Below are 12,858 nucleotides of genomic sequence, written 5' to 3' on the forward strand. Positions count from 1 at the left end.
CAGTTAAGTGCTCACTCTGTGCAACAAAGACATGAGGAAGAGACTGATCAGGGGCGCCCCCCAACGCCAGCAGGCCAGTACCACACTGCACAACAGGCGTCTATGGGAGCATCCCATCACCCAGCAATGGAGCAAGCCACTCAGGTTAAAGCCCAGAGTCGAGCTGTGGGAGAAAACCACGGATCTCCATACGCATACTCCGCAGCCCTTTTTCCCTCTAGCATGAAGGGACTACTGGTGCTGGCGTTACCTGTGGGCTCACAGAGAGCTGAGCCTTTGCCACTAGGAGCCTGGGTTAACAAATATATAAAGTGGCAGCGCCTTCACCTGTACAGGAACCCAATTATATGAGATAACCCGAAGAGGAACCAATAATAACAGCTCACAGATTATGCAATAACCTTTTACTGTCATATAAACTAATCAACACAGAGGATATAATTACTACTGGTTACAGTTATCACTAGCCACGCAGGGCTTTGTCCCACCACAGTATACCCCACACAGTGTCCACAATACCAGGAGAGTCCCGGGGTCGCCTCACCCTCTGAGTGTCCCCCAAAAGATACCCTCCCTTCTAGGTGTGATCAGCGCCTTACTGTACAGTAGTGTTGGTGCACGTTTGGTGAACAGGTACCTGCCGGTTGTATCCGCACCCTGGTTCACTGACAAGAAGAGGTAAAGGGATCCGCCGATCCTGCGATATCCTCCGCTGGCTGAACACCTCCCACTGAAGTGACACTTGCGGTGATAGTAGCTCCAAAAGCAGCTGTGGCCCTAATCTGGCTAACCAGTAAAGGCAGGGTCCCTAACTAATGGGGCCTTCCCTAGAGCAGCCACAATCTAGGGTGAGTTGGGTATAGCTGGGGCCTAAGGGGTGTCTCTGGTCTAGTGCAGAGGGTCACAGACCGCTGCACCTACACACCTTCCCCTCTCTGAGTCCCGGCTCCAACTCCAACTCCAAGAGCCAGAATGGCCGCCGTGGAGGAAAAACAGGAGGATCAAGAAAACAGGACAAGAAGGAACAACCTCAGGTTCAAAAACATTACAGAGACGGTCACAGATCTGGAGAGAGCAACAACTGAATGGCTACAGACCCTTCTCCCGGAAACGCCCCCAGCATTACTGATCCTGGACAGGGTGCATAGAGCGCTCAGACCGCGACCACAAGCCGGAGATAGAGATCGAGATGTAGTGGTGAGGATGCACTACTTTAAAACTAAAGAAGCGATTTCTAACCTGGCACGGGAAAAAGGAGGGCTGAAATGGGGAGATGTGAAGATAGACGTGTACAACGACCTAGCCCCATCAACGCTGTTGAAGAGGATGGCCCTGAGACATATCACAAAAGTCCTGAGAGACAATGAAATCTGATACAAGTGGGGGTTCCCATTCCGCCTCATCGCCACAAGGAATGGAACGCAAGCCTACATGAGGGATCCAGAGGAGGGAGTGGACTTCCTAGAAAGACTGGGATTGCAACCACCAGACTCCATGTCCAGCGAAGAACACAGACCGCCTCCCGTCAGACCCATATGGAAAGAAGTGGGCAGAGGAGCCACTCCACACAGAAGAAATCCAAAGGAACCCCAGAAATCTTAAAGCTTAGGTCTATGCAAAACCTGTTAAAGTGGAGAAGACCCGTAAATCCCGACATAAGGAACTATGCCCAAATGATAGACTGAGATGTGTTATATAAATCCAGATAAGAAATAAGAAGGGGCCAGCATCATTCCCTCCCCCATGGTTGAGCGGGTAATCCGTAAGGTAGAAGTAGAAGTACTGGTGACAGTACGCAGAATACATGTAGCTAGGCAAAAATAAATAAATGAAACAGAAAAAATGTAGGAGGGGGGAGTTGTAGACAAGATAGGGTAAATGTATGATCCCGACTGTTGAGTCATGCTTGCTCTATATAAAGTGAATGCAAAAATGGGGTGTGGGAAAGGGGAAGGGAAAGGAGGTGGGTGGTGGACTGGGCGCTCCCGAATGGTAAACCAATAATGTTGATAAAATACAACTGAAATACACAAATCTATCTCACACCAATAGTGATAAAATAACAATAAAAGTGTAAAAATAGGCAGCTCAACTTCCTCTGATGGGACAGTTCCAGATCCCCGGATGGTAAACTTGTACAGTATTGCTTGCAGATGAGGAGGAGCGCAGGAAAGTGTGATGATATATGAAAGAAAAAGATATCATATATAGTGCAGATTGTAAAACACTGCAGTTATGGATTAATTCAGTAGAATAGAACTCACAAAAGTCGTAGATAATTTCACATGTCAGAGATCCTTCTCTCTCTGACTGGAGCCCTTTAGACAGTAATTGCCAGGATGTCCCTCAGTGCACAGGTATATGCAAATAAAGAGAAGCCACAATAGTGCCGCCTGGGACCGCAGTACGGTCCGTACACACCCAAGGTTATGGGTGTTGGATTAGCGCTACTGCGCAATCGCAGAGAAAGTTCGTTCACGTCCAGTGAACACACAAATCCAGGCTATGTTAGTCACCTGGATTATCCTATATATGTTGTTTTATTTTTGATGTTTACATGTTTGAATGTTGTCATAACTGTACGAGGTGCAAAGATACCCTCCAGGCCGACCTTCAAGGGAAACCAGAAAACGAATCCACTAGAGAAGAAGACCTCACACCCAGTTAAATACAAATGACACTAACACTAATATCACATAACACCAAGGGATTGAACAATGTGGTAAAAAGGAAGCTAGCCATGACAGAATATAAGAGACTATCAGGGGACATAATATTCCTACAAGAAACGCACTTCACTGCTGGCTCCACCCCCACGTATTGGGACAAGTTATACCCCCAGATATACACAGCTTCGGCAAAGGACGAAAAGAAAAGAGGGGTGGCCATACTCCTAGCAAGGAACTCTCCATTCAAGGTAGACAGGGTAAGAAGGGACCCAGAAGGACGATACCTAATAATCACGGGGAGCATAGAAGATACACAAATAACCCTAGTTAATGTGTACGCACCAAATGAAAATAAGAGAATATTTTTCACAAAATTGTTTCGATTGCTGGGCACAACCTCCCGGGGCCGCCTGGTCATGGCGGGAGACTTTAATATAGCCTTAAATGAAAAACAAGACAGATCTAAACCTGCCCTAGCTAAGACAATGGCTGCCCGAAAGGGGGAGAGAAAACCCCTAAGAGAGGGACTTAAAGAGTTTGATTTAAGGGATGCATGGAAGGAGATGAATCCGCAGAAAAGGGACTTCTCTTTCTATTCAGCCCCCCACAAAGTATACACAAGGATAGACTACATATTTGTAGATTCCTTACTGATCCCAAAAATTACAAAGGCTACAATACACCCTATTACTTGGTCAGATCATGGTCCTGTTGAAGTGCACATTGTCGACATACACAAAAAAACAAGTAAAGGGACATGGAGACTAAACGAGTCTCTATTAAAGATGCCAGAAGTCATAGTTGAGATCAGTAACGAGGCCTCCAACTACTTCCAAATAAACGAAGGTAGCGTGAACTCACCCTATATCCTTTGGGAGGCCCATAAGGCGGTGGTGAGAGGAAAATTTATCAGCGTCGCTTCGCATAGAAAGAGGGAGAGACAGAAACAAACAACACGCCTGCAAGAAAAGATAAAGACCCTAGAGGAGGCACATAAAGTAAACCATAGTATAGCCAGGGAGACTGAATTGCGGGACCTCAGAGGGAAACTAAATTTACTACTTACGGATAAAGCTGAGAAGGCCATAGCATGGACAAAACAAAAATTCTACGAGAAGGCCAATAAGGCCGATACAATGCTGGCCACAAGATTAAGGAAGGATAGAATGCAATCTAGAATACATAGCATTAGAAGAAAAGATGGAGTGTGCACAACAAACCCACAGACAATAGCTAATGAATTCACCACATATTACAAAGAGCTATACAATGGAGATAAAGTAGAAAAAGGGAACACCACCATGAAAAAACAGAGAGCTTTTCTCAGAAAAATAAATTTGCCTAAACTCAAAGAACAGGATATAACAACACTATCCCAGCCAATTACGTCGACAGAGGTATTAGATACAATAGCGGGGTTGAAGAACTCCAAGGCCCCGGGACCAGATGGTCTATCCAACATTTACTATAAAAAATTAGCCCACATATTAGTTCCCCAACTACTAAAGATATTTAACAAAGCTCTTGAGGGAGAGCAGTTTTCTCAAACGATGCTGGAATCAAAAATAATATTAATACATAAAGAGGGAAAAGGGACCTCACCCAATGCAAAAGCTACAGACCGATATCCTTGATCAATAACGATCTCAAAATATTTTCCAAAATACTAGCCACAAGATTGAATACGTATCTTCCGCAACTGATAGACGCAGATCAGGCAGGATTCATACGAGGTCGTCAGGCAGTGGATAATACACGAAGAACAATTGACTTAATCCAGATAGCCAAACACAATAAATCGCCTTCGATGCTACTATCTTTAGACGCTGAAAAGGCTTTTGATCGTATTGATTGGGGATATATGTTTGAGACACTTCGAGCATTTGGGGTAAAAGGCAAATTTATGAATGCTGTTACATCCCTATATGGAACACCCACAGCTAAAGTATCCTATATTAATATGCAGACTGAGAAAATCCACATAAGGAATGGCACAAGACAAGGCTGCCCGCTGTCACCCCTATTGTTCGCATTGGCGATAGAACCGTTAGCAGCCCAAATCAGGGCGAACCCAGATATCGGGGGGATTAAGGTCAAACAAAAAGAATACAAACTGGCATTGTTCGCCGATGACATATTGTTAACCATTTCAAAACCCTTCACCTCACTCCCAAACTTATTTAGTAACTTATCAGAGTTCCAGAAACTATCGGGGTTTAAAATAAACAACGAAAAATCCGAAGCCCTAAATATAAACCTCCCTCAGGAACAACTAAAGCTAATAAAAATAAACTTTGATTTCGCGTGGAAGACACAGGCCATAAAGTACTTGGGAATATGGTTGACTAACACACCCGACACTATATATGAGACCAACTACCCATCACTAATAAAAACGCTGAAAAAAGAATTAGAAGAATGGTCCAGATATCATATATCATGGTTGGGTAGAATAAATGCCATCAAAATGAACTTATTGCCAAGAATATTGTACCTTTTCCACACACTTCCAGTACAGGTCAGAGCCAGGGACATGCATGAGCTGCAGAAAGCTATCACAAAATTTATATGGAATAACAAAAAAGCAAGAATAAAGCTGCCCACATTATATAGATCCAAACAGTCAGGAGGGCTAGCTTTGCCACACTTGTGGCAATATTATCAAGCGGCGCATGTAAGCCAACTGGTTCACTGGCATGCACATAAACAGAGGAAAAAGTGGGTGGAAATTGAGTCCGATGTGATATCTGGGTCATCCATAGAAATGATACTGTGGTTAACAAAAAAAGAAAGACCAGCTCTGAGGGTGCCCCTGGAATCGGTCACACACTCGCTAACCATGTGGGATTCATTGAAACTTAAACATGGGCTATCCACCTACAAATCTCAGATGGCACCACTATTTGACAATATTAGCTTTATCCCGGGCACGGAACCAACAGCGTTTAAGGACTGGAGCAAGGCAGATATCATAAGGGTAAAAGATCTATGGGCAAACAACGCTATTAAGCGTTGAGGTAGTAAAGAGAGACTGGCCTCCCTGATTCGGCCTTTTTTAGGTATCTTCAATTGAGGGATCACATACAGAGGACAGGTCCGTATAGCGACTTCACAACATTTGAGGATTTGTGCCTCATGGGGGAGGACAAAAAGGGCCTAATCTCTAAAGTATACAGCATACTTGCAGAAGGCAAACAGGAATTGGAGATACAGACCAAATTGAGGACGAGGTGGGAAGAAGAGCTGGGAGAACTAGATCAAGAGCAGTGGGATAACATATTTGAAGGAATAGCAAAGAGCTCCACATGTGTATTAATAAAAGAAAATGCATATAAAATGCTCCACCAATGGTACTACACCCCACTACGATTGTCCAAATTTTTCAGAAAGATGTCCCCGGTGTGTACAAGGGGGTGTGGCCAGCAGGGATCGTTTATACATATGTGGTGGACGTGCCCAAAGGTAACAAAGCTATGGAGGGCCACACATGATATGGCGCAGACAATTCTTGGGTATGACTTCCCCCTGGATCCCTGGAAAGTACTGCTATGCAGGCCAATTGAAAACATAGAAAAAACTGACGACAAACTCCTGACACACATATATACAGCTGCCAGATGCGAAATAGCCAAAGCCTTGAAACAGGAACAGCAGCCGGCCATACACGCTGTAAAAGCAAGATTATGGAGGATCTGTTTTATGGAAAAACTGACGGGGATACAAAACGACACAGTACAGAAATACATAGACGTCTGGGAACCGTGGAGAACCTATATAGGAAATAGATATCTTTCGAGGGCTACTCTCCAGTCCCGAAAATCAAAAAATGGGTGAGGTAAAAACACACTAGCTAGGGAAATTAAATAAAAAAAAAAAAAATAAAAAAAAGAATCAAGAGCTTCACTACTGAGACAACCTTGGTGTGATAGGAATCGTAATTGTATAAATTGCAGTGGTGAGCCTGGAGGGTATCCAGTATCCAGTGTCGGATACTCTACAAATGCATGGAGGTTAAGCTGGTATGACAACAAAAGAAATGAATATTCTAAAAGCAATGACATTTCCTTCTTTTTCTTTTTCCCCTTTTAAGTCTTTTGAGTTAATTTTCTGTATTCACTACTTTAAACACTGTAATAACAGTGATGTCATTATTGTCTCCCCATTGAATGTGTTATCCACATGATACAACTGTATGTGACTCGCAAGTAACATGTTCCCCTTTTTGTGTTTTTTACCCCACTCCCCACTTTTCTTAACAAAAAAAAAAAAAACAAATAAAGAATAAGTTTACAAAAAAAAATGCAGATCATATATACATCTTACCATATACATCAGCTCTACATAAGATTATACATTTTGCTGAACATCACTATGACAGATCTCACTTTACTGTGAGCCCACTGCTGAGCCTCATAATGAGGTGCCCCAAATTTATCATAGGTCATACTCATTGGAGGTTAACCAACTCGTTGGCTCATGCGGAGCTGCTCTGAGTGCATGCCAAAAAAATAGTCTATACGAGAGTATGACTGGTGGGGTGCGGAATAGAATGTGTAATCTTTTTGGCCCTGGTGTTGGATTCTCCAGATGTCCATTAAGGAATATTCCTTGGTGATTGTTTTAAATTGTTTCTCCATCCTCTGAGGTGGAGCTCTGTGTTGGCCTTGTTGGCCTGAGGTTCTGTCCTCCGCAGAGTTTATGGCCATATTAAAGTCTCCGCCCACAATCAACGAAGATAGGTAGGCAGGGTCAACCTTTTCTAACACTGCTTTCAGGAATTCCGTTTGATTATCATTTGGCGCGTAGATGTTGATCAGAGCGACCGGCGAGCCAGCCAGTGAGCCATATACCATTAGAAATCTACCCTCTGGGTCTGAAGTGGTTTTGGTGATATTGAATGGGTTCCTTGTCGGAGCAGGATCGCTACTCCCCGCTTTTTACTGTTAAATGACGAGAAGAAACCCGTAGGGAATCCATTGCTAATCAATTTGGGCAGCTCTTGGGATGTAAAGTGCGTCTCTTGGAGGAAGATGATATCTCCCTTGGACTTTTTCAGCTCTTGGAGCGCCAGTCGTCTTTTTCTATTATTATTCAGGCCCTTTACGTTTAGTGATACAAGTTTAATTGCGGACTGACTAGCCATTTGGGTGAGAGAGTTTAGTGTCCATCGGGGTCTCGCCCTTCCCACCGGGGAGATCCTGGTTCGTTGGTTCAGAGAACCTTTTTAACGCTTCTTGATGGTGCTGTTTGAGTATGGGTGTCAGGCCCGCCCGACGAGGGGTTGGGTGGGAGGAGGGCAGGGAAGGTCAAGAGGGGGGGGGGAATAGGCTGCTGGGACAGGGTCAGCAGCAAGAGGCAAAGTGGGACGAAGTCAGCTAAGGACCTCCAATAAGTACGGCCGGGAATGGCTACCGGCATTTGGGCTTAAGGCCCAATGGGGGGGGAATCCGATGGTTCAGGCATGGGCGTGCAGGGAAGGTGCGGACCCTTGTACTTGCTTAGTGTAAGCTCTACCTTAGTTTAAGAGGGGGGGAGAGGGGGGGAAATGGGAGGGGGGGAAAGGGGTCAAAGGGACGCAGGTCCCGAAACGCATCAGAGATACTATGTACTCCTTTTGACCACTTAATAAACCTTTTTATATCCGATACTGGTTTGCAGCCCCCATTGTTTGCACGGTTGTGCTCCGCCACTGTACCCTATGGGACTACTCTCTGCAATTACGTCTGGCATGACGCACCCACTAATCAAGGACTGAGCTGTGCTTCAAGGGAGTTCCTCACATTGATCGTTTGATTGGTATGTACTTTTGTTTTGCTGGGGGTCTATACAGGACCTTTATGGTATATATAGAGATCTGTGTTAGCCGTCCAGCGTAACTAGTACACTCCTATGTTTATATCATCCTAATGAGTCTCCTTAGCTCTTATACATGCTCTAATGCCTTGGTTACATATTTTATTACTCTGAATATGCATGTATGTTCCTAGGACAGCAGAGCCCTGAATATTGGGATAATATCCCTCACCCACTACGGTCAAGCTTATAGGTTTTGGACATTGGGAAGGCGTGGGGAGGGAAAACTCCTAGCATAGCCATAACATGGAGATCTTTCTGACAATCCTTAAAACCAGTGTAATAAACGTGAGAACAACTCTTAACAAGCTCAGTACATGAAAAGCATTATAACCTCTCTTTTTGTCAGTCGGTCAAGCTTATAGGTTTTGGACCTGGGAAAAGGGGGGGAGATGGGGGGGGGGGGAGATAGGGGGGAGGGGGAGACCTGGGTTGACAGGTAACACAACAGCACATTGCATTAATGTTTTTAGGTATCATGCTGAACATAAACGGAATACTTCCTACGCTTGCTGGTCGGGGAAGAGGGGGGGAGGGATGGGGCTCTTACATTTAGTGAAGTTAATATCCGAGGATCCTTATGACATTTCTATTTGATCTATGTGGCCCGCCGTGTGCCTTCCTCAGAGGGTTTGACAACGTATTTTATTACTGCAGGCAGCATCATTAGTATGGGGCCGTGCGGCCATATCTTCTGCGGCGGAAGGGCAGGCTTATGGGCTTTGGAGCGTGAGGGGGGGAGGGGGAAGGGGGGGAGAGAAAAGGGAGTACATTATATTATAACACATACAACTTTTCTCAACTTCAACATTCATCAACTGAGGAACAGGTTTTTTTTTTTTTTACATAACTCAACTGTGGCATAGGGACGGCTTAGCACTAGATCCATGTGGCCAGCTAATCTAGACTGCCAGTTACTGTAATAGTGTCACTGCCGCTGCTTCCATTATCGAAGTCATTTGGGCTTCCTGTCTTGTGCAGGGCTCATTAGGCAGCTTCCCAGTTAACTAGTATTTCCTAGTCCGGGGGGTGGGGAGGGTAGCAACAGTCGTGCGAACCGAGCCTGGGGTCCATAGTCCTGTACCCGGGCCTTAGACAGATTAAATTTTGCTACTTACAGTTAGTAGATCGCAGTGCTGTTGTCGGAGCATCGCGCTCCCCTCCTATTCCCCCCGCCAACCCCTAAAGCCCAGCCGGACCTCAGCACTCTTCAACTGCCATTCGGTCAGCGTCAAAAGTTATAGTAGCTTCAGCTGTGGGTTGCCTCCGATCGTCAGGGGTCGGATTCAGAAGCTATGCGTCTGGCTGGGTCTGGTGTGGTTCTTGAGCCGTCATGTGCTCCCGTCTTCGCTGTGGACTATGGTGCTTCTCATCTGTTCTTAGACTGCCTTGGCGCCGCCGTTCTCCTCGCGGGACGGGTGCTGCGTGGTTCCGCGTCCTCCCGGTGCGGTGGGTCTTGTAGTTGCTCCGTTGTCCAGGAAAGCGGCGGGGTCAGACCCAGGGCTTTCACGAATGGGGCCATGTCCTCAGGGCGGCGGATGGTTAGGAATTTGCCGTCATAGCTTACCGTAAGCTTGAACGGAAAGCCCCAGCGGTACTTCACCTCCTCCCGGAGGAATGAGGTCAAGGGCTTCATTTCTCTCCTTCGGTCGACTGTTATCCGTGACAGGTCGTTGAAAATTTGGAGAGTTTCATTTTGGAAAGGTAGTGACTCTTTCCCTCTGCAGGCGGTGATGATCTTCTCCTTTACTGTATAGCTGTGTAATCTTATGATTACATTGCGTCGCCGGTTGGGATCTTCTGATCTGGGAGCTACCGCCCGGTGGGCCCTATCCATCTCTAGGTCCATGTCCTCTAGCGGGCCGCAGAGCGATGTGAACAGTTCCGCAAGATAGGGACGAAGCTGGCCAGGTAAGACCGTCTCCGGTACATTTCTTATGCGCAGATTCTGGCGCCTGTCCCTATTTTCTTGGTCTTCCTGCCCGTCTTTGAGACGGGAGATCTCCTCTCCTAGGCGGATGATTTCTTCCTCGGCTGCTGTTTGTCTTGCCAGGGACTCCTCCAGTCCACCTTCCAGAGTAGTTGTCCTCTCTGTTAGGCCAGACATCTCCTGTTTAATCTCCGCTACTGCTGCTTTGATTTCTGCCTGCAGGGATGTTTGGAGCTTGACATGCATGGTGGAGAATAGGCTCTACAGGTAGGATCGGGTGATCGGTTCCTCTATCTCCATTTCAAGAGTTGCATGGGCTTTCGTACCCATATTTAGAGCTGCTTGCGGCTCTTGTGAGCCTCGTGGTCCGCCACCCTCTTGGTTTGCTGGACTCTTCTGTGTCGGGGAGAAGAATCGTGACACCGCCGGTGCTGCGGGCTTCTTTGTGTGTTTGGACATGCTCCGATCTCTCCAAGTAATGGGGGTATGTTTTTGAGCCTTGAATTTCTGGTTTGGGAGCGTTATTTATTAAGTTTTAGCCGGTGGGTCTGCGGAGCTCCCCTCCTACACCCCCATTCCTGATGACATCATCGGAAACCCATCCCTTTAGCACATTTTTAATGGATCATCAAAATTCAGTATTGTCATAGACAACTTAGGATCTGGCTGTGTTTTTTTTTTTTAGGGAAGCTGTGTCTTTAACTGAAACGGGAGGCGGCCATCTTGGATCCAGATGGAACGCAGGCTGAAACACATGACATGAAGATAGCTCCTACTCAGAAAGCTCTTATTCAGACCACAGCTCTGATCAGACCCTCTCTTCACAGTGGGGGCGCAGGCAGGCTCAGGAGGGATCAGGTAGGGCGCAAGAAGGCGGGCAGCCAATATCTTCAACTGGTTTAGCCAACAAAATAGTCAGTGGGTCCATAGAAATGGACACATCCGTTATTTCTTTTTTTAATAGATTGGATAACGATCCAATATTTCTATTGCCGGACACGTTCACCAAATGTGGACCATATCGCTTCTCTGCCCACAACCCCTCCAGCACAGATCAGACACCACAGGGTAGATTTGCTTCAGCCGCCATGGCGTGAGGTACCAATGAATAAAATTTTATATATATTTTCTTTAGTTGCTGTGCATATGGAAGTTTTTGCAGCAAACTCCCATATATCCTCCCAATCATCCCTGTCAATTTCTATTTTCAAATCCGCTGCCCATTTGAGCATGCAGTCATGATCATGTGAATTGACCAAGGCCTCCAAACTGGCTTTTATTCTAGTTATCAAACCTTTTTGATAACTACCTCTCCTACATAGGCAGCAGAGATGTAGAGGAGCACAGCAGCGTTTCTTGGCAGCATACCAGCTAGTGGATCGCCAAAATGAGGGTAACTCCAAGCAGGGATGAGTATTAAAAGAGTACTTTAATGGTCAGTGCAAAACAGAACAATGGTAAGAGCGCACCTACGCGTTTCGTCCGTAAAGGACTTTCTCAAGGTGGATTATACTCTATGTCCCTGAACCTGGATCCATTATGGTATATGGAATTATCAGTATACTAATGAGCCATCTATGGTGATGCACCATAAACACCACTTACCTCTCCTACATAGTGCTTCAAAACTTGTGAAGGGAGTAAATTCTAATTTTGGGGACATTTTTGGGAAAATGTAGATATTTAAACATACTAAGGTCTGGTGCCTCATACCTAGTTAGGAACTCTTGGAAACTAGAAAGTTTTCCTTTATGCACTAGGTCGGCAACTACTCTAATATGTTTAGCTTTAATTTGGTCGAATTGTTTATAATCACAGCCTGGGGGAAATTGGGATTGTTAAAAAGCGGAGTGAGTTGCGAAACGGGAGACACAAGATTAAATTTGCCCTTAGACTTGCTCCAACTCTCCCAGGTAAATCTCGTCGGATCTAGCTCAAACATTTTGGCGTACACCTCCTTAGCCAGTGCCCATAGGGACACTGGCAGAGAAGACGTTCTAGCATATTGGGATTCTATAGCTAACCAACAATATTGTGTTGGATCAGCGTTCCACATCACCACCTGCCTTAGTTGGGCAGCTTGGTAGTATTTCGAGATATCTGGGACACCCAAACCTCCTCTTGTCTTTAAAGCCATCATCACCGATCTAGCTGTTCTAGGCCTTTTACCTTGCCAAATAAAATTAAATATTCTATTTGGGAAATTTTTCAGTTCGGATCCCGGTATCCGGACTGGGAGAGTCTGGAAATGATATAATAACCTAGGGAGTATATTCATCTTGACTGATACTATTCTCCCAATCCATGACACCTGATATCCTTCCCACTTTGCCAGATCCCTTTTAATCTTATCAAACAATGGTGGATAGTTGCCTTGATATAGGGAGTGGTAGTTCCTAGACACAT

The sequence above is a fragment of the Ascaphus truei genome, chromosome 1 (assembly GCF_040206685.1).
Source record: "Ascaphus truei isolate aAscTru1 chromosome 1, aAscTru1.hap1, whole genome shotgun sequence".
Taxonomy (NCBI): Eukaryota; Metazoa; Chordata; class Amphibia; order Anura; family Ascaphidae; genus Ascaphus; species Ascaphus truei.